Below are 23,858 nucleotides of genomic sequence, written 5' to 3'. Positions count from 1 at the left end.
GCGTCCCTCCCTCCGGGGTCTTTAACTTTGTTCCCTCTGCATCCATGATCGTCCCTTTGCCCAGGCAAATTGATTCATGTCCCGCTGTGGGGCTTGGATGGACCTGGTGTGGGTTTCTACTGGGATAGCTTGGAATAAGAACAAGATCTTTGACAAAACCTTCATCTTCAGGGTTGCCACTCGACTGAGCCAAGAGAGACGGTATTGCTTCCACGTAGTCTGGTCCGCTTTAATATGTCCTTGTAGAGTCTTGTAGTGTAAAGTTGTGGTCGCTTTGTCTGATGAGGCCATTTGAATTCCCAAATAGGGAATAGATGTAGCCGTCCAATGAATTGGGTATTGATGGGGAAGCTCCGTCTCCGTGGCTACAGATAGTTAGCGATTGAGTGCCCGTGATTTATGAACATTAACACAGATCCCTGCTGTTTGCCCAAAGGTCTCCAGTTCAGTCAAAAATCCCAGAAGAGACATGACTGGTTCTTCCTAGGCTACTATCACACCGTCAATGCAGAGACTAATAGTGTGCTCTCTCCTCAGCGAAAGTGACTCCTTTAATATTTGGAATATTGTGGATGTTCAGGCCATAGGCTCCATGTATAGCGTAAATACAGGAGTGAGATTGGACACACACCTGCTAGGGACCCATGTACAGAATCGCTCGCTAAAGTGGAAGTGCTTGAGTATCACCTCTGGTTCCGTCGGGTATGTAACCTGATTGCTTCAAACTATGTATGAATCATTCAACACATACATAGGCCATGGTAATATCAATTAGCATGTCCTCTAGAGTAAATCATTAAATGCAAATCCAAACAAAAAGCAGGGTAATTGTAGGTTTTAATCACTGAATTGTTTTTCATTCATTGAGACCCTGTGATACTGCATAGAGAGTAAATCAATAGTCAAAAAGCTTCATAATAAACGGTGCATCAATTACAGTGATATTCTATCGTCGATGTTTCGACCCTGTGGGCACCTTATTTGCGGGTCTGATGTGGGTCTTCTTCAGGACGGGGGAAGGGGTAGTGATATGGCGCCTGTTGGTTAAATAGGAAGGCCATCAGGATTGGATTTGCATATAGGTATTAATTAAAAGGGGTTCTTAAAAGGTTTAAAATTGCAGGGAGCGACTAGATGATTAGGCACTCACCTAATGGTCTTTTGTTAGTTGGACCCAGTAGGGGTAATTTCTCCCGTTAGCTTTACTGCTTATGGGACGATCAATCTGTTGGATATAACGCAAGCGTAAGGGGTTAGATGGCTATTCATTTGACATACTTTAATGAGTAGATGGAAGGAATCTAGTAATTGACCCCATCTAATCGCAAGCCAATGCGAGCACACTCACCCTGTTAGAGGAACTCGTGTCATGAGTGTTCACTCCTCAGAAAAAGAAGCTTGTTTCCTTTGGAAGCTCCTCGTTAGTTAGCTACAGCCGCATGTATGCGCGATCTGACAAATGAAGAGGGGGTGGCCGTCAGCTGAGTATTTATATTGCATACTGCGGCTTCTAGAGAGGCCGATAGATTGAGCTGGCCGCCCAGGTAGAGAACGGCCGCCTCGTATTACTGAATAGTAAAACTGGCTCTGAAGAGTGTTTTCCCTTTCTCTCCTCCCCCTTATTCACTTGTATATAAATCACTATGTTTATTTCACTTGTGCACAATATGTCACATTACACCCACTGTAATTGATGCGCCGTTTATTATGAAGTATTTTGACTATTGATTTACTCTCTAAGTAGTATCACAGGGTCTCTATGAATGAAACACAATTCAGTGATTAAAACCTATAATTACCCTGCTTTTTGTTTGGATTTGCATTTAATGATTTACTCTAGAGGACATGCTAATTGATATGACCATGGCCTATGTATATGTTGAATGATTCATACATAGTTTGAAGCAATCAGGTTACATACCCGACGGAACCATTGTATACACCAAATTGTATTGCCCAGGTTCTGAGGGATACTGAGTTACCCCATAATAACTTGACTTACTAAGTGCAGGTGAATATCTGCGAGGGTTTTTTCCTCTCATTTATTGTTGTTTGTCGACTGAACAGTTGTATTGTTCTAATTGATGTGCACATGAATATGTCCGACAAGGAAACCTTGTCTTACAGTGAGGAATATATAGCCATGAACAAGGGGCATCCAATTTCCTCTTAGGAAATTATAAATTACCATCAGACGCTGGTCTTAGCGTCAAGTTAGCAAAGTTAGAGTGACTAGAGCGAAACTAATTAGATCGCGCCTTCATGGGCATGTTCTGACTAAATATCTGGAAGCCAATATAATACCAAAGGACCTCCAGATACGCAACGAACCGGCTATCTTTATAGATGTGCCTAAGTTTCGGGAAGGCTTTAGCTACGTGGCAAACAACTGCTCCAGGCACTGGATGGTGCTTGGAGTAGAGGCAGCCATCGAATATGTGAAGAAACTGACACAGGAGATCGCAGAACTCAAAGACAAGATTTTAGGGGATTCAGCACTCACTAATGTCAAGGAGGCATTGGAGCGTGCGGAAAAGACCCTAGTCGAATTCAACACCATCACACTTGGTAGAAAGCTTGACAAACTTGTCAAGGACGTTAAAAACTACGAGAAGAGGTTGACATACCCATATCTTTTCTGATGACTACTACCAGCAAGATAACCAGGGGTTTTATACCAACAGAGGGAGACAGGGTCCACGTAGGTTCCATACTTTTTCTGACTCATCCGCAGGGAGTAGCTCAGATTCAGAGACCGACAGAGCCTCCACTAGTACATCAAAATATCAGGGTCCCCATCATTTTTTAGGGGACAGCAACCCCAGGGGGAACAGAGGCGGGGGGAGGGAGCAGAACTGGGATTGACCCAGGCGATGGGGGCGGGCAAGGTCCACACAGGGAACTTCCCGTGTCAGGTTCTACCAGCCGGAGACGCATGGAGAAATTTCAACAAGAGACAGACCTACAGATGGGAGTGCTCCCAGTAGCACCTATTTCTATCATTCCTTCTACTACACCACAGGTCATTCACACCTCCAATGTAGATAGGAAAAACCATTAACATGCATCCCCGACACTACCCCCACTGAGTATTATGAGGCATAATGAAGACATGCCTACTATAATATCACATACTAGCATGGATTCCTGAGCCAACACGAGCATGACTTTCTCAACCAACAGGAACCCAGGATCCCCACGATATACACCCTACGTAAAGTGCACAAAAGACTGGATAACCCACCTGGCAGGCACATAGTATCAGGCTGTGGATCCATTCTGGAACCCCTGAATAAATTCATTGACCACTTTTTACAGCCTTGGGTGCCAACTACCAAATCCTGTGTGCGAGACAGCATGCACATCATCCAGCTACTGGAGGGCCAATCGTTTGATGGCGAAAAACAGATGTTGGTAACAAGGGATGTGTCATCCCTATACACGTCTATCCCTCAAGACACCGCAATAGAGGTAATCAGAACTACACTTGACAGAAGGAATAGACCACAATGGATCCCAACTGAATTCCTGATTAAGCTCTTGGAAATAGCCATGAAACGGTATTACTTCGTGTTCAAAAGACAATTCTATTACCAGTGTAAAGGAGTCACCATGGGCGTTACTTATGCCCCGAGCCTGGTGAATATATTTATGGACAAATACGAGGAGGAATACCTGTATGACCTGGTCAATCCCTATCTTAATAAGATCGATGTATGGAAAAGATACATCGACGATGTGTTGATGATATGGTCAGGGGATGAGACAGAGCTGAATGATTTCCACACATGGTTAAACAATAGGAGCATTGATATTCAGTTCATGATGGCCCAAATTATGGAATCTATTGACTTTTTGGACCTGACATTTAAGGCTGACAACGGATTACTGTACACTGATTTATATCTCAAACCTATGGAGAGGAACACACTGTTGATGTACGGCTCTCACCACCCAAGGAACTTGAAGGATAACTTGCCCTATGGGCAGTACCTTAGACTGAGAAGGAACTGTTCCCAGAGAAAGGATTTTTTCCGCGAAGCGGATGACCTGACTACGAGACTCAGGAAGCGTGGTTACCCATCAGGATTATTGAAACGCGCCAAGAATTGTGCCTGGTACCAACCACGGGATCAGCTACTAGAGACCAAAGAGAAATCGAATGAGACTAGTGGCATTGTGTGTGTGACCACATACAATACAAGGAGTACCGACATCAAAAAGACTATAAAAAAGTACTGGAACCTGGTGGCAAGCAAATTGCAGATGGAACAACAACCGTTGTTTGCCTTTAAGCGAGGAAGGAATGTAAAAGACAAAGTAGTCAAAGCATTTCTGGAACCCCCCCAGACAACCAGACATGAGAAGCATGCTGAACCTTCCACCAGTGGTTGGGCACCACAAGTGTGGGAAATGCCAAGCCTGTGACTTTTGCCAAGAGGGATCAAGCTTCACGCACAACACTAAAACATACAAGTTGGCACATTTTACCAATTGCAACAGCTCCCATGTCATCTATGCCATCACTTGCCCGTGTGCATTTGTCTAAATCGGCCAGACAATGCACAAAGTAAAAACAAGGATTTTACAACATATGAGTAGACTTAGATGCAACACTGTGGGTGCACCTCTGGTGGAATACTATAACACTCAGGGGCATAAACCAGAGGACATTAAGTGGAGGGTGGTTGAGAGAGTAATCCCCGGCGCCAGAGGTGGGTCCATCTCCAAGTCACTAAATTACAAAGAGTGCAGGTGGATACATTCTCTTAATACAGTACAGCACAGTCTCAATGAAAGAGAAGAGACGGCTAGACAGATGGGGCAACTATAACCTACATGCCTCCTACAGAGCTATCACATAGCATAGCCTAACATTTTCCAGTCCTACTTTAATTGTTAATGACTGGCTGGGCATACGCAGCGCTAATATTATATTATAGGTTCTTAATTCTATGCGTGCAGGAATTTTGTACTCTTGTTCAAGCACTGTAAAAAAAGAAATGTCATATACCTTGAATGTTTTAATCTTTGTTGATGCGCTGCTTTAGCTATCAATACCCCTCGTAACATCTAATTTTGGTAATAGAAGGTGCTTGTACAGTCCTGACTGTGTAAATTATTGCCAGGTGAACGGATTGGTGATGCAATTTAATTTAATATCTTATGCCAAGTTCGCCCAATATGTACTAATATGTATTTACACTTGTGGTTGAAAATTGCTGAAACTGTCTAAATCAAGTGGCCATGTAAACAACGTATATAAAATGCAGTGTGGCTACGATTTTAACGTAAACTATAAGAATGGATTGTCACATTTCCTCCCTGACCTTCCCTCCACACTATATGTACCAATTGACGGAATTTAGAGTGCGGTTATGAACAGTCACAATCCGTCAAGAGATTACAACTCGCATGGTAACATTGCCCATAATGCCTTGGCCGATTCATCCCCACGTAATGCAGCGGTAACTGAGTAGGAATATAGACAGAAGTGGGCACATTCCAGAGCGTAATAGTGCACGTGACGCCTGGACGTCGCTTAGCAACTGAGCGCCGTGGCGTCACAAGGCTGTACGTGACGATAGTCCGGGTGTCCAGTAACCTAGCAACGAGGGAACGTTCTCGAGGATACAAAACCAGTTTACACTGGCGGTGTCCCTGTTAGATTGATTCCTGCCTAGGACACATCACTAAACAGAGATCACTGGTGGGCCCATTCATAGACGCACATACCGTGGAATCAGGTGAGACAAGCAGCCCCTCTGACTGGCTGTTCTACGAGGCGGCCGTTCTCTTCCTGGGCAGCTACCTCAATCTATCGGCCTCTCTAGACGCCGCAGTATGCAATAATAATACTCATCTGACGGCCACCCCCTCTTCATTTTTCAGATCACGCATACATGCGGCTGTAGTTAACTAACGAGGATCTTCCAAAGGAAACAAGCTTCTTTTTCTGAGGAGTGAACACTCATGACACAAGTTCCTCTAACAGGGTGAGTGTACTCGCATTGGCTTGCGATTAGATGGGGTCAATTACTAGATTCCTTCCATCTGCTCATTAAAGTATGTCAAATGACAGCGACTTTGGAATAGCCATCTAACCCCTTACGCTTGCGTTATATCCAACAGATTGATCGTCCCATAAGCAGTAAACCTAACTGGAGAAAATACCCCTACTGGGTCCAACTAACAAAGGACCATTAGGTGAGTGCCTAATCATCTAGTCGCTCCCTGCAATTTTAAACCTTTTAAGAACCCCTTTTAATTAATACCTATATGGAAATCCAATCCTGATGGCCTTCCTATTTAACCAACAGGCGCCATAGCACTACCGCTTCCCCCGTCCTGAAGAAGACCCGCATCAGACCTGCAAATAAGGAGTCCACAGGGTCGAAACGTCGACGATAGAATATCATTGGACCAGTTATGAAAATCCAGCTAAAATATAGCCAACTGATGTGGCACAATGGAATAGATAATTACTGAATAGTAAAACTGGCTCTGAAGAGTGTTTTCCCTTCCTCTCCCCCCCTCACTCACTTGTATATAAATCACTATGTTTATTTCACTTGTGCACAATATGTCACATTACACCCACTGTAATTGATGCGCTGTTTATTATGAAGTATTTTGACTATTGATTTACTCTCTATGCAGTATCACAGGGTCTCTATGAATGAAAAACAATTCAGTGATTAAAACCTATAATTACCCTGCTTTTTGTTTGGATTTGCATTTAATGATTTACTCTAGAGGACATGCTAATTGATATGACCATGGCCTATGTATATGTTGAATGATTCATACATAATTTGAAGCAATCAGGTTACATACCAGACGGAACCATTGTATACACCAAATTGTATTGTCCAGGTTCTGAGGGATACTGGGTTACCCCATAATAACTTGATTGAGTATCACCTCTAGGCAGGGCCAATGGACACAATCAAATGCCTTCTCAGCATCCAAGGTCAAGAGCATTCTCTGTCGATTGGAGCGTTAGGCCTTGCCTATGAGGTGTATGATGGATTTCATGGGCTCACTGCACTGGTGATTCGGCACAAAACCCAGCTTGTCTGGAGCGAACAGCCCTGGCATGAGGGGGCCGTGGCCAGCTGGTAAAATACTAGTGAACAATAAATATCCACATTGAGAAGGGATAGTGGGTGATAGGAGGCACATTTGTGTTTGTCTTTCCCTGGCTTTGGGATGACTGCTATAGAGGCCTCCAACATGAAGTACGGAACTGTGTCCGGGCCTACAATTGAATTAAACGGGTCATTATATGGTGGGCGAGCGTAGTGCAAAAGGTTTTTATAAAAGAGACCCGGGATACCATCTGGCCCTGAGACCTTGAGGGGCTTCTGTTGAGCAATGGTGGAGATGACTTCTTCAATTCAGATCAGTCTTTCCAGAGTCAGAACCTGCCCCATATACAGCTCCTTATAGAAGTCATGGAAAGCAGAGCCTATGCCGACATCTCATGCGTTTTAAGAGATGTCTTAATCTAATACAGAATTTACTACCACTGCTTGTCACTGCGCCCTTAGTCCATTGGCCAAGAGGCAGTCACATTTGTCACCCCCACATAAAAGGAATGTTGGAGCCTGAGTACTACATACTCAGCCGTGTCCAAGTCAAGTCCTGCTAGTGGCTTGGGGACTGCTTCAAACTGTTGCCAGACTCTTGGAGCCCTACTGTGCTTGTGTGTGAAATTGAGTTCTTGTAATTGTTGGGTTAATCACTCTCTCTTCTCACGGGGGGACTTTATTGTCTACTGCTGAGACAGTAATCATTACCCTCGAATGACAGCCTTTATGGTTGTTAAATAGAGATAAATAGAGTTAAATAGAAGGAGTGCTTCTCCACTCAGAGCAGATTATTGTATCACATTGTCCACAGGAGTTAAGCACCCAATAAAATGGTGTTTGAACAAATTTCAAGCATTACAGATAACAGGGCTACTGTTTTAGCTTACACTTCAGAACAAGCATCAGATATTTATGCGTTAATCCAAGAAATTAAAACTTCCGATGTACAAGGCAACACAATTATACAACAGCTGAAACAACTAGAATTTTTAGCAAAAAGAAAAGTGAATCAAAAACTCCACGCATCAACCCTGGTACAGTACTCACTAGTCTACCGAAGGTTTATTGATGACATATTTGTGTTATGGTAAGGAAGTCGCGAGAAATTGGAAAGTAAAATCGAGTTACTCAATGACTGTGTAGATCAAATTAAATTCACACACACCATCAGCGCACAAGAGATATCCTTTTTGGATGTGACAATCAGCATAGAAGAAGAAGTAATCCAAACAGAAATCTTTCGAAAACCAACTGATGTAAACAATTCTTTGTTATTTCAAAGTTTTCATCCGCAGAATTTGAAGCAGAACCTACCATTCTCTCAATACATGAGAATAAAAAGAATCTGCTCCAAACCGGAGTATCTGGAGAAACATCTGAACTTGCAACATCATAAATATGTGGAAAGAGGTTACCCAATCGAGGTTCTGGAAAAAGCAAAATGTCGTGTCATGGCATGTGACAGAGATAACTTATTAAGACAAACCAAAAAGAAAAAAATTGAAAGACATGTGTTTGTTTCAAAATTCTCTACGAGTTCACAGAAAATAAAAAATATCATTACACGCCACTGGGAGTTATTGCAGCATGAGCCTGATTTTAAAGGAATTTTTACCCAGAAACCAATTTTTGCATTCACTAGATCAAAGAATTTGAAAGAATTGTTAATGTCATCTCCTACTCAACAACAAAAACTTTATAAAGGGATGAAACGATGCGCAAATTGTGTCCATTGTCATAATGTCATAGTTGGAACTATTTTACATCATCCACAGACAGGAAAACATATCATATTACATTACGACTGTGATTGCAACTCCAACAATGTAATTTGTTACATAAAATGCTCGTGTGGCAAGTTATATGTAGGAAATACGGAGAGAAAGCTCAAACTTCGTACATCTGAACACAAAAGCACTATTAGAAATCAAAATTTGAAAAGCAATTTGGCTAAACATTGGATAGACAGTAAGCACAACATTTCCCAGATCCAGTTTTCAGTACTGGAAAAAATCAAACCATATGAATGGGCGGATCTCACCAGATCCCTCCTCCAAAGAGAGATATACTGGATAAAAATATTATGTACACAGGAGCCGAGGGGGCTCAATGAGAAAATAGATTATTCGTGTTTTCTATAATAACACTCAGAGGTTTACATGAGTCACCCTGAGGCCCTAGGGTTGCTGCAATGAAAGGAGTTTTTCACACAACACACATTAGTGACAGTATGATGTTATGAAAATTCTGTTGGAAAACATTGTATTAATGGCATGCATATTCTTATACTGTGGTTCATTTTGAATATGTGGAGCATTTTTTCACATGTCCCATTGAAACTTTTGTCTTTATTTTTCTATTTTTATTTGTTCAACCTAGTCTTTCAAAATGCACTTTACTTAGCTCTTGTTCATGCACTTTTTCAAGGAGATGTACACACAGGAAGCAAGGGTGTATGTCCGCAGAGGCACTAGGCTAAGATGGCGCCCACCGCGTTAGGGTGGTCAAGTAGTCTGTCGTTAGTTTTGAGCACAGAGAGTGTGCGGTAAATAGATGAAGGTTTGAACGGTGTAATCGGTGCGTTTTTGGAATCTGTGGTCTAGCGATAGAGATAACAGAGTGAATCTCACGGAGAAGAGACGAAAAGCATAATTTTGGAAGCCTGTATTCTTCCGGAGGTAAGGCGGAGACTTGAGTTAGTGTGAAAACAGTTTTTAGATCTAGCGTAGTGTAATATGTGCTTCATTAAAGCCACGGTCATTTGTTTTTTAAGGTGGTCCAAGCGGCGAGGATTCTAACAGTGAGGGTCACATTGAAGTAATTCGGAGTTGTAGGATCGGTTTTCAATGCAAGGTAAGCGGGAGCTGAGTTATACAGTCAAATTACTGGGTTCAGTCATTTTTCACAGTTTCGAGGTATTGAAAGTGTGTTTTTGATTGCAGATTATCACTCTGGTTCCCTGAGTGAGTACCAGCATGATTAGGTTTATTGGTCACACGAGGGTGAGGTGAAGGAAACTTTTTCTCTCTTTTGTTTCAGTGTTTTGTATATTCTTTGTATATTCTTTCTCCTTAGTTACTACACACCATATTCGACATGGGCATGAGACATTAATGTTATCTAATGTGGTGCTTTGTTACTTGAGGAAGTTCATTCAATGTTGTAACAATGATTACTAAAATAGATGTATATTGTTCAGTTTCAGGCCCCTGAGGAAGAGCCCATCAGGGCTCGAAATGCATTGGGCATCATTCGGGAATCATTTGTGAATTCATGAAAATGTTTTCAAAAGATTGTATTATTTTGTTAAGAATGTTTATTGAATGAATAAACTTGTATAAAAGATTGGTTATGACACTAAGGAAACCAATGTGTAAAGGTTCAATGTAGTTTTGTGTTTAAAATTTTTGGTGATAAGAATTTAAAAAATTGACAATATAGAGATATATAGAGTTGTGAAAACAGTCTTGTTCTAGTTTAGAACCACACCAGCTACAGTGCACAGAGTTCGAGGGGAACACCCACTCGAGATAGGAGCCTTTATGGTTTCCCAAAGTGTAAAGATGGAAGTATCAGCAGTGTTGGTAAGTGCCAGGAAATCTACAATCGCCAGGTTGACCCCTCTTGATGACCTCGGGCCTATATAGTAAGGTTTCCCCCACCTCCCATGGCTGAGAGGGAGGTCTCACTGGAGGTAGAGCAAGGGTGTGAGAGACTGTGGTGTGATTTGATAGGGAGGGCTCTGTCTCATAAACCACTAAGGCCAGGTATTTCTTCGTACCGAGGAAAGGATCTATGTGGGTGTTCATTTTATGGACATATGAATAGAATGTATAATCCTGAGTGTGGGGATGTAATTTATGTGAGAGATCTCTCAGGCCCATCTCCTGTAGCCAAAGTGCACTCTCCTGCACCAGGGCCCCAGGTTGTTGGTAGCGTTGCGCTGATCTATCAAGATCATTGATGAACACTAAGTTGAGGTCCCCCCACAGAAGCACCAACCTATCCTGGCTGAACATCACCTCAGCCACCACATGGCATAAGAAGAGCTCTTGTCTGACATTAGGGGCGTATATTGTCCCAATGGTAAAGATACAATTGCCTAAGGTCACTGTGTGGGCCGGTAGCCTGCCTTTCATTTCAACCAGCTTGGGTCCTATCGTGCCTACGAAGGAATGGGACACCGATATGGCCACTCCTGTAGTCTTGTACCGGATAGTTTAGAAGAATTGTTGCATGCAAGACCATTCTGTGCCAGTCACTGGCCATTAAGTGGGTTTCTTGGAGAAGACATAGGTCTGGCTCAGAGTGTTCTAAGTAGGACAGGATGCTACAGCATTTAATAGGATTGTTGAGTCCCTGTATATTAAGGGTGACAGCTTTTTAAGTAATATGTGTACTATGGGTCTGATGGACATTCAGTAGAATACCCTTTGGTTTAGAACCTTTCTCGGTATCCAACTTCAACTATGGTTAGGCCGGTGTATAGGTGTATACTGTCAACTAAACAATGTAAAGTCATGTTCTCCGAGTATATCCCCCCAACAAACCAGAAAAACAAGAAATAACAAAAGAAAAACAAAAGCAACTTGGCTCTCTGGTGAGAGATCTCAAAAGGTGTCAAAGTGTCCCAATGGGAAGGAGGTTATCGGGTTAGTGTGGTGGCTCAAGGTGTCCGCAGTCTGCCCCCACCATCTAGTCTCTCCCCGCAACAGGTATTACAATTGTTTCCTAAATTTCAACAGTACTCATGTAGTACCTGCTCCTGCAGAGTCACCAGATAGTGTCTCTAGTACTGTGCACCTCTCCATTGCTTTGGTATCTTGAACCGGTTGTAGCCCCTGAGGTGAGGCATTGGTTCCTTTCCATTGCTGGCACTAGTGGGTATTCCATTCTTGGGGAATGTCCGTGGTTCTCTAGTAAGGGAGTCCTCAATGCCGAGCAGCTGCCAAGCATCCTTGAGAGAGCAAAGCTGGTGAAGTTTGCTATCCGGGAGTAATATTATCCAGAATGGGTGTCTCTAAGAGTACGATATCCCTTTGCTCTCCAGGTAAGCAGTTACTGGGTGGAAGTCCCAGGGTTTCTGCAGTGTGATGGCAGGCTGGTCTTGGTAAAGCATTGGTTTGTGCCCTGTAAAGTGCACTGGATTGTGATCTATGGCTGTGCTGAAAATGTGTTCTTTAAGTTGATAGTAATGGACACACACTAAAAGGTCTGCAGGGGGTGCACAGTCTGGTCTTGGAGGCCCCTTCTTGGTGCGCTCTGCCGAGCTGTATTTGCTTCTCTGGTGGTGAATCCAGGATATGCAGAAAAAGGTTCCTTACTTATGCTGCCAGGTCTGCGCCCATTGATACTCCTTTAATGCATAGGGTATTGTGCCTATATTGGTTTCCCAGGTCTTCAGCCTTGGCTTGCAAGTCAATCAGTTGGTCTTCGAGCTTGATGATCTTCAGTTCCAGCTGCTCAATTTTTTCACCCCGGCTCTTCGAAGGTGGGGACTCCTAGGGGAGCTACTTGAGATAATTTGATAAAGCCTTCTTAACTATTTGGAGGTCATCTCGAAGAGAAGCAAGAGAGCCTCCAAGAAGAAGTGGGTCACCGAGCCTTCTATGTCTTCAATGTCAGGAGAGGTGGTCTGAGCCGGAAAGTAGCAGAGGTTCACCGGACGGAGCCCCAGCACTCTTTGTTAGCATTTCTTTCAAGGCTCGGTCTTTCTTCCCTCATGCTACCGCCAAGACCTCTTGTTCTGTCGAGGCTCAGATTGAGGGGTAAAACACAAGGGGCCAATCTAGTGGACTTGTTTTCAATAGGGTGGAAGTTCAAGAATGGGGCAAAAGGTTTACGGTAAGTGTTGCAAGACCTGCTATCCCTTTTGGCAACTTCTGAGGCTGCAGACCCTGCCAGGCTCTAGTCCTTGCATTCGGTTTGTGGCAGTGCTTCCTAACACTCTGCATGAATTGTGCCAGATGCCTGGGCTATGCTGCTACTAGCATTACCTTTGCTGCAGCTAGGATGGCCCGGAGTGCGCTTTAGGCTTATCCGTCAATGGTATGAGTTCACTGAGCCTTGCTTATGTTATTCCAGGTCATTCCTCATCAAACCCATCACCAAAACCTTCCCTGGGGATCTTCCTTGATGTCATCTTCGTTCCTTCAGGTTTAACTGTATGTCAATTCCGAGCACCTGGGGCCGGGGTTAGCAAGCGGAGCCTCAATGGTGTTTGCAAGCGTTTCATGCCTAGCAAACATGTGGTGCATATGGTCGCCAGAAGAAATCACAAAGGCTGCTCGGGTAAATCCTGATGTCTAAGCAGGCCATGCCTTCCAGGCCTCAGTGAAGCAGAGGCCTAGTAACCCTCATAGAACCTTGCACCGCAGTCCCCACTGCTAGTTACCTCTCTGTTGGGATGAATGAAATGCATCCGACTGGCATTGGCAAACAGGTCTGTACAGAGGAGGTGGTCAGATCAGACTTTAGTAGTGTTGGAGTTCTAGGTCCTCTATACTCCACACCCAGTTTTAATATCAAGTAGTACTCTTCCAAGTAAAATCCATACACTTTTACCACACTGGTGTTTAACTTGTTTAGTGGATCCCTAGCTCTATAAGAGCTTTGAAAGAATTGCTGTGACTCCAAGGTGCCAGCCAGCACTCCATCAAACAGGGGTTTTGGAGAATGTGGTGTTGTCCAATGATGAAGCTTGACACCTAGTAGCTGTATGAGGATATCCCATTAACCTTTGTGTATGTGGCAAAAAGCTGTGAGACAGATGGTAAAAAGCTACGAGGTTGAAACTGAAGTAGCCCGGTGTTAGAAATGGGATTTCTGGTTGGCTAAGGTTTGCACCAAAGCCAGGCAGAAACCACCACTTTAGTCAGGATGAGGGAGTTACAGTCCTAAAGTAACCCTTGCTTCAGCCCCTTGGTAGCTTGGCAAGAGCAGTCAGGCTTATCTTAGAGGCAGTGTGTAAAGCATTTGCACATAACCAACAGTAATACAGTGTAAGCACTACAAACGGACACCACACCAGTTTAGAAAAATATCCAACATTTTTATATACTTAAACAAGACCAAATACAATAAAAATCCACAGTACTTTAAAATTAGTTGCGTTTTAAGATGTCTTTAAATTGCAAAGTTACATTGAAAACACAGTTCGTACGAGTCGGTAGCTCGGTCCGAGCCTATTGTGATGCTGGAAACAACAGAGTCTCTCAATTCCAACTGACGGTACAGGCAAGCAACACCGGGACAGGTTCGTTCACAGTACCTTTCTTAGTGCGACTCATACGAATGTCCGTCGCATTTGCGATGCAAAGTGGAAGCGGTGCATGGTGCGGTGCCTATCGATGCAGTGCAAACAGCGGCGGCTCGGTGAAGATCGTCCAGACTGCGTCGGTGAGACCAAGGCTCACGGTGCAGGGCGAGAAGGTGCTCGATGCGGTGCTGGCAGGTCACTGTGCAAGTGACAGAGCCAGTCGTGGCGTCCGTCGCTGGCAGGTCGCTGTGCAAAGTGAAAGCGGGGCATGGTGCAGTGTCCCTCGATTAGGCCTGGGCATAGTTAGCGAAGTAGCACTACGCGTAGCTACGCAAAGTGCACTTCGCACTACGCGAGCTATGCGTACTGCAAAGTGCACTGTGCAAAATGCTGTTCGCACTGATTGCACAGTGCCGGATGCTTGTCCGCACTGTGCAATCAGTGCAAACTGCATCTTGCACAGTGCAAGAGGTCGTTTTCTGCCGCTCAAGTAGATTTCTACTCGAGCGGCAGCTTTCTCAATGCGGACTGGTAATTTCTCATTGCGAGCGGTCGCGAGCATACGCGACCACTTGCAATGAGAAACCTGACCTCCCCGCATTGAGAATCTCGCCGGGAGGTTTATTTTCCACGCTCCTGATCGGCAACTTGATGTTGCTGATCGCGAACAAGGAAAAAGTCTCGGCGGCATGTCATTTTGCTTGCTTGCGGCCGCCAACTTGACATTGAGGACCGTGAGCAAGCAAAAAATCACCGCTGCACTACGCTATGCTACGTGTGTTTGCACTGTGCTACGTGCAATTCATGTAGTGCAAAGTAGCGCAAACTATGTAAACTACGCGAGCGTAGCGTCGTGCTTTGCCCAGGGTTACCCTCGAGGCGGTGCAGGCAGCGGTTCAGTGACGATCGTCCAGACGGCGTTGGTGAGACCAAGGCATGCAGTGCAGGGCGAGACGGTGCTCGATGCGGTGCTGGCAAGTTGCGATACAGGCGACAGAGCCGGTTGGTGGGAATTGGTGCGGGCCGAGCTGGACAGCTGTGCGTGACCAGTTGGTCATGGGTATCAGGCCTGCAGCGACCGTGTCAGTGAGCCCAGGCCAGCGAAGTGAAGCGAGGCGATGCAGGTTGCGGTGCCTCTCGATGCGGCGCAGGCAGCGGCTCGGTGACGATCATGCAGACAGCGTCGGTGAGACCAAGGCGTGCGGTGCAGGGCGAGATGGTGCTCGATGCGGTGCCTTCAGGACTCAAGGCCGGCAACGGAGTTGGATGACGGGGTTGGTCGCAGTTCCCTCTTCTCTGTGGCAACTGAAACAACGGTTCCAGGAGCGGTACCCAGAGATTGGTGAAGTCTTTGCAGTCCCTTAGACTTCTTAACAGAGGCCAGCTCGGCTTCAGGCCCTTGGAGATACTCAGCACAAGTAGAGAAAGTTCAGTACAGTCCTTTCACTTCCCAAGGCAGAAGCAGCAGCTGCAGGCCAACCCAACAAAGCGGCAACACAGCGAAGGGGCAGTAGTCCTCATGGCAGCTTCTTTTCTAGCTTTTCTTCTTGGCAGGTTCCTTGATTCCAGCGAGATCTAATGCCTTGGGGTCTGGGCCCCAATATTTATACCAGCAATTCCTTTGTCCTCTGAAGGTAGAGGGACCTGGTCCTAGTTCAAACCAGTTTGGGGTTCATTCTGCCAGGGTGCACCTTCTCTCTTTGTCAGTGTGGGCCAGGGTCCTCAGATGCACCACAGGAGGTGGAGCCAGCATTGTGGAAGGCGAGCCAAGCCCTGTTCAGACCCAGGTGCTTCTCCTCCCACCCATCTATGTGTAGATTCAGCCCTGCTGACTCACCCTGTCTCCCCCAGCCCCTGTCACTCACAAATCAGACAGCTACTACACAAGCTAGGAGAGGCAGGCTGATGGTTAGGTCAGAAAATACCTACTTTCTAAAAGTGGTATTTTCAAACACAGAATGTTAAAACCAACTTCACTAAAAGATGTATTTTATCATTCTGAGTTCAGGCATACTAAACTCGAATTTCTACCATGTTCTCCGAGTCAGTTAGGATCATAGGATGTAATGATCAAACTGCCCATTCTGCCCTAGAGAGAATAGGTAGCCTTCCAATAGTGAAAAACGAAGTTGGCTGTAATTCACTATACGGAAATGCCACACACACCAGGGTATGTCCTACCTTTTACATACAATGCACCCTGCCCATGGGGGTACTTTGGGCCTACCTTAGGGGCGACTCACATGTAGAAAAGGGAAGGTTTAGGGACTTGCAAGTGTGTGCACTTGCCAAGTAGACATGGGTGCCCCAGGCTGCGCACAGGCTCTGCAATGGCAGGCCAAAGTTGCACGTGACTGGCTGTTTACGTGGGTGGCACAATCCAGTGCTGCAGCCCACCAACAGCATTTGATTTATATGCCTTGGTACTTGCAGTGCACTTTACTATGGACTGACACATAAATCAAATAAGCCAATCATGGAAATACGAATACATAACACAATTTATACAGAAGCACTTGCACTTTACCACTAGATAGCAGTGAGGAAAGTGCGCAGTATCATTACACCAGCAAAAACAGAGTCAAAACCGGGAGGTCAGAAAGCAAAAAGTCAGGGGAAACATGCCAAATGATGCCAAGTCTAACACCTGGATAGAATTCTCTCAGGTAACTCAGATGATATTTTGTGAAAAGGGTGACTATATCCACATTAAAAACCAAGGGGAAGCATAAGAAATCAAGCCCATGTATTCTATGACACCACTCTTTTATCAGGTACATTACCAGGGCAAATTGCAATTGATCAAATTACTGGAGATTGTACAAATCTCTGCTGAGAAGTGTAGACGACATCAAGAACAGACACTCAGATATGATCCTGGATACATTAATTGGACTCTTATTTTAAAAGTTTAAACACGGTTAATTGATTTGATTGATTTGATTTGATTTCTAGTTTTGTAAAGCACGTGATTGCCCATGGGCGTCTTGGCGCTGGAAGATGCAGGAGACCAGATAGCTTCCAAGTTATGTATTTTCTAGCCTGCGGTGAACAGCCAGGTTTTTATCCCTTTCCTAAATGAGAGCAGCGAGGGGGCGTTTTTGATTGCCATTGGGAGCAAATTCAATGTCTTAGCTGCATGCAGCAGAAAGCTCCTCCCCCCCACTGGGCCTGTTTAAATCTTGGCACTGGATCTCAAGGTCCTAGATGGCTCATACCGTTTCAGGTGAGTTCTCAAAAACTGGGAACCTATCACATGGAGGGCTTTGTAGGCCAAACACAAGGATTTGAATTTTACTCTTTTTCCTATTGGGAGCCAGTGGAGAGATTTCTGTCTATGCGCTATTGGCTCATACATGGGAATGTCCAACACCAGTCTAGCTGCTGCATTTTGTAGACGTTGGAGTGTTGCCAGATGTTTGGCCTGGATTCCAGCATATAAAGCGTTTACGTAATCCAGCCTTGACAAGCCCAGTGTAGTTACCACTGTTTCGCACAACTCCTGGGGGATGAACGGCAGATGTTTTGTGATCTTTTTCAGAATGTACAAGATGGAAGAGGCTAATTTGTTAGTCTGTGCCTCATATGTCAGTTTAGTGTCCAGGACTATTCCTAGGTTTCTTACCTTATTTACTGGGGATGGGCGTTAACCCAGGTTGTCAGGCCACCAGTCCTGGGACCAAATTTGCATGTCTGTCACCAACAGCATGACTTTGCTTTTGTCCCCTTTCAATTTTAGGCAATTGCCCTGCATCCATTGGTTAATTTGTTCCATGCATTTTTTTAAATCTATCTGCCGTCTCTTTGACATTGTTTGCAATTGACACCACGGTTTGGGTGTCGTCAGCATATGAGACTGAAAGGAAGCTGCAGTCCCTTATTATTGCTGCCCGGGGTGCCACATACAGGTGACATAGAGTGGGACTGAGTGATGACTCCTGGGGTACCCCACATGTTGAGCTGAAAGATTTAGATTTTGCCTCTCCCAACTCAACCGTGAATGTCCTGCTGGACAAGTAAGAGGCCAGCAGAGTTTGAGCCCACTCGTGCACTCCTGCTTCTGTAAGACGGCTGAGGAGAGTGTCATGTTTTACCGTATCAAAGGCTGCCGAGAGATCTAATAAGATCAAGGCGGCCTTTCCTCCGCCATCAAGTACACTCCTCAGTTCCTCAGTAGCCATCAACAGGGCTCTTTCTGTTCCATGCCCTTCTCGGAAGCCAAATTGTGAGTGGTCTAGGACATATGCCTCCCTGAGGAATTGGGACAACTGTCTATTCAGTAGTTTCTCCAGAACTTTGGTGGCAGATGGTATTCTTGCAATGGGACAATAATTACCCGGTTCTTGTGGGTCTCGGGTAATTTTCTTTAATAGTGGCAGTACTGACGCTGTTTTCCATGCCTCAGGGAATTTCATACAGTCTTCTTAAAGGGAGTATGCCAATGATTTATGATTTAATGACATTATTGAATATATCCACAATTTTCTTATACCTCAAGTTGAATGAACAGATCCAGATATGATAAGGCAGCTTATGAAGATAACTTAAGGACAAGTGCACGACCTCCTACATAATGTAATTTGAGCAACTTAGATTCAAACGTTAGTTAATCTCATAATGCACTTTTTTGATCCAATAAAGGAAACCGTAGTAAGGGGATTATTATTTTGTCAAGAACTTAATTTTGCATTGAGGAATCCAGATGTAAAAAGTCTGATTTTGGACACAAATAGATGCCTGAACTTGCTATATTTCCTGATGGAGAAACACATATTGTTGTAATTGTTAATAGTCATTGTGAGATCTTATACCTAAAATGTCCACAATGAACTTTTACTTTTTGATGCATTGGTATTCTGGTTGCATTGTTTTTTGACATGTAATTAGCCCTAGCATCCCGGTAAAAACAACTTTGTTTAACTGAAATCTCCCCATTTCCCTTTCTCCTACATGGGATCAAGCATTTGTGACTGAAAAAGGCAAACTGTGTGGAACAGTCATATTGTTTTTGCTCCCTTCTCACCCATACCTCACGTTCACTTTTTTGTTGTGGAAGGGGCTGGGGTGAATTAAAAGTCATACGAAGGGTAAAAATAGTTTCATCAATTCACACATTCTCAATATAATTTGGGGGCTACACATCTACACAGAGAACTGTTTGCGGCAAAGCTCCGATTACCCTTCATGCATCTTCTCGTACATCAACCAATAGCATGAGCCTCAGGTGGTAACGTTCATTTGTTGCCTGCCTATTATGCACCTTATGCCATTTGAATTTATATGTATTACTTTGCCCTCTGTTTGTGTCTACTGTATTCGCTGCTGCTGCAGAATGTTCTATTTAGAATGTACATAGTTGATTTTGAGAAGGCTGTAGAGAGTTGGGAGCAGTCTCTTCTAGTTCGTGGCTGGTGTTTCTTTTTAATGAATAAACCTGTGTTTTCTCCCGTTGAACTCTCTGAATTTTATTAAGAACAAGGACACATTATTTTGGCGACGATTGGCCTTGCACCTCTGCGTGCTAGAAGAAACTTCAACCTCCTCATCATAGTTTGTGAGTAACAATTGTTTTTGACTCACTCCTTCTCTTAGATCGCTCAGTGCCTTACTCTAGGTCTTCACCCTTTACCACATGATTTTTTATGTTTTTGGGAAGCTGTCCTGCTTAAAAAGTTTTTTTCTTTTTGTTTTTCTGGTGTTTCTTCACTCAAGACATTTAACGGACGGCATTTGCTCCCTCATCTGACATACTACACACTCATCACTGGTGTTTAATACCTTGCTGTAAAAATGTTTATTCCATAAGGGAAACAGGAGCACTTTTCTTTTTCGCTCTGTTTTCCATTTCTCTTAATATTCCCTGCTCGGCTTGCCTCTGACCTCACTGTTTTGCCACTCCACCTCTCCACCACACCTATGCTGCAATTCTCAATATTCTTCATGTCGTATAATGAATGAGGAGCATTAATTTTCAAGTTCCCTCCGCAATGCATTCAACCCTCACAAAGACTTACTTCTTGAAGTTGTCTACTTAAGCTTCTACCTGCAGCTCTGGCTGGAGGCCTCATGTCGTCACTGAAATAAAATGTGGTTGTGCTTTGTAGTGGGTATCAATAAATTCAAGTAAGACGGTCTTCAGATTAGTACCTGAATTTAATATCAGGAGAAACGAGCCACCGCACCACTCTCTAGCACAGAGTGGTTTCAACTGAAAAATACAGAATTAGAACACTTCCAGAACCATGACAACAGTGAGGTTCTGGAGGGAGAGTATAACAAGCACATGTAAATACAACATGCTTCTTCTTCTACGAGGGAATGCGATAAAACCAAATCATAGATCTCACAGCATTCTCCACACCAAAGCACGTTGGAAAGAGTCTTCATTTTACTAGCGTAATCTGGAATAAAACGTGAATAAAATTCACATAAGCCCAAAAATGAGCGTAGCTCATCTTTATTCTTGGGTACCGGACAATCAACTACCGCTTTAATTAAACCAGGTCTGGAAGCAATGCCATCACCAGAGACCAAGTGTCCTAGAAACTCCACATCTCTGCTCCAAAACTCGCACTTGTTTCTTTTTACAACAATACCTTTCTCTTTAAACTTCATAAGAACAGACCTAAGAGTGTGATCATGTTGTTCTAAAAACTTGTTAAAGATCAGAACATCGTCCTGGAAAATTACAACTCCCTTAACATCCTTGAGAACACTCTGCATAACTCTTTGGAAAACCGAGACCGCCGAGGCGAGACCAAACGGCATCCTACAGAATTGAAAAGGTCCGAATGGAGAATTAAAAGCAATGTAGTGTCTAGATTCAACATCAAGTACAATTTGGTGGTACGCCGAGGCCAAATCGATTTTTGAGAACCACTGCGCATCCCTCAACTCCTCTAACAATCTCCTTGTTGAGACTTCTAAGGTCACAGCATAAATGAATTTCACTGTTCTTCTTCCGGGCTACCACCAAGGGACTAAGCCACAAACTGGACTCAATAGGTTCAATTATGCCATTTCTCTCCAACATCTCAAGCTCCGCTTTAAGGTCAGCTCTTAAACTAAAAGGAACCGACCTGACTTTGTGTTTCACAGGCACTGCATTGTTTTTTACCTTAATCCTATGTTTAAAACCTGAAATTTCACCAAAAGAATCGGAAAAAACACTTGGAAACTCTTTCTCTAAGCACAGCGGATCGGGCATATCTTGCACCACAAGTTCTTGTTCCTTGGCACCAGGCCTCAACACCATCCCAAACACTCCTTGATGGTACCAACCCAGTATATTCAAGCCACGTACAGCGACATAAATATTTTCATGTATTCTTCTACCCTTAAATTCTAACACATCTTCAATATAGCCCTCCAAATCTATTTTGCGACCCTCATAAGATACAGGGGCTCTATTAGGAGGAAATAATTTCCTGTCTTCCCAAGACTGCTTGAACAACTCCAAAGTAATCATTGTTATTCTAGCTCCAGAATCCACAAGTAGCTTTAAGCAAACATCCCCAACTAAAATGTCTACATAGGGATCTACACATTCAGAGGGATCACCTGACACCACACCGTCATCAGTGACAGTAACAATCATGTCTGTAAAATCTTTAACAATGTTACTTTCCAATACCTGTTCCGACACCTGTTCTTCATCCACGACACAACTAACTTTCTCTGGCTTATTCACATTAGCTTGGCAGACTTTAGCTAAGTGACCAAATTTGCCACACTTATAGCATTTAGAATTCTTACCCAGACAAAAACTGTTTTCTTTAGTGTGTGGTGGGTAACCACACCTGTAACAAACACATTTGCTGAAAAAACCCTCTTCATTAGACCTTTCCTTCCTTATGTAATTAGTTTTGGGTACAGAAGAAACAACCGCTTTCACACTTTCTTTATTCACATTCAACGTGCTTAATTCTTTTATAGAAGTTTGGGCGAGTTCAATACCCTTAGCAACCTTTATAATATCCTCTAAACTTGGATTACCCATTGTGAGTAGCTTCTGCTGTATGTGTTTATCACTGCAGTGTGCGATAAATTGATCTCTCACTAATTGATCTCGAAATTCACCAAACTGACATTCTGCACATAATATTCCGAATGCACTTAAATATGAATCAACATCCTCACTCTGAAGTTGTGCCCTCTTAAAAAATGTGTGCCTTAGCCCAACCAAACTTGGCTGTATGTCAAACTTATTGACAAGTTTTTTTATGGTCTCTTGGTATTCATCTAGTATTTCACCTTCCCCAAGAACTATATCAGGTAAATGCTTGTACACCTCCCTTCCCTCAAACCCCAAACAGTTCAAAAGCAAGAATTGTTTTCTTTCCGCCCTATATCTGGATGCGCCAATTGCACCAATGTAAGTCTCAAATGTGTCGAACCACTGCCTCCATTGAATTTGTGGTGTGCCTGGACTTTCTAGGAAAGGAGGAGGTTGATTGACAGACTGCATTATAGATGACGTTATAAAAAAGCATTGGTCCAATGCCAGTTTCTTCAAGTACTAAACGTTATAATAATGTACCAAAATGTTTCCGAGTAGACAAGGTTCTTGAAAAAGTCAAATGTGAATATGCCAAGCACTGTCACAGCCAAGAACAAGGAGTTCAAAAATTAATTTTGCTTACTTCAAAAAAAATTATGTATTCAAAAATAGTGCAGTATTGTACCCTTTCTTTATTTGCCAAAAACAACTGAATCCGTTTTTGTTTTCCTCACATTTCACAGCTCTCCGAAGCCGTTCTGGATACCCTCTCACTGCGCAGCTTCAAAGCGTCTGACAACAAACTCATGCGCACAGCGTCATCAAAGAGACGCAGAGAACCTCGGTGACACGCTGAAGCAGAATCACATGACACGCAGAAAGCTTGAGTGACGCGCTGATCGTTCGCCAAATCCCTTCGCAGATTCTAATACGTCATCATTTTACACGTACACTGGACGAGAGAGGTTCTCTTAAGTTACGAAAGCCTTCCTCTTCACAACGTTGGTTCAATCACAGACTCTGCACAATTTGTTAAAACACCACTTTTCAATCGTCGCTTCAAACAGAACCAGCGCAGCAAAACATACTCTTGTTCCCACGATGAAGATCAATCGTAGCACGGAAGCTTTTTCCACTTAAAACTCCCCCCTCAACCTCCTCACCTCCAAATGTGCCGCGTGTCATCTGCCGCTGGGGAAATCCTATTCCCAACAAAACCACAGCCGCTGGAGAAGGTGAGAGGGGTTAAGTTAACTAAATTTACAATTTCTTAATGTGAGCTTTGTGCCGATTGAACACAAAATGTTATTCTCAAAAGTACATTTTTTGTAGCAGTGGCTCGTGACTTTAGGGCTCCTCCTCGTCGCCAAAAATATGTTGTGGGTATCAATAAATTCAAGTAAGACGGTCTTCAGATTAGTATCTGAATTTAATGACAGAAGAAACGAGCCACCGCACCACTCTCTAGCACAGAGTGATTTCAACTGAAAAATACAGAATTAGAACA

The 23,858-nt window shown here is 43.7% G+C and overlaps 1 long non-coding RNA gene across 1 annotated transcript; it reads left to right on the top strand.

Annotated features, from left to right (window-relative positions):
- The first annotated feature begins 9,636 nt into the window (after nt 1-9,636).
- On the top strand, nt 9,637-23,296 carry LOC144761440 (uncharacterized). Its single transcript, XR_013595718.1, has 4 exons — nt 9,637-9,772; nt 9,868-9,947; nt 19,826-19,906; nt 23,095-23,296. It is a non-coding gene; the product is annotated as an uncharacterized LOC144761440 (long non-coding RNA).
- Nucleotides 23,297-23,858: the final 562 nt, after the last annotated feature.

The sequence above is a fragment of the Lissotriton helveticus genome, chromosome 6 (genome assembly GCF_964261635.1).
Source record: "Lissotriton helveticus chromosome 6, aLisHel1.1, whole genome shotgun sequence".
Classification (NCBI taxonomy): domain Eukaryota; kingdom Metazoa; phylum Chordata; class Amphibia; order Caudata; family Salamandridae; genus Lissotriton; species Lissotriton helveticus.
The sequence above is the reverse complement of the archived record's forward strand: the minus strand, read 5'-3'. Positions and strand labels throughout refer to the sequence as shown.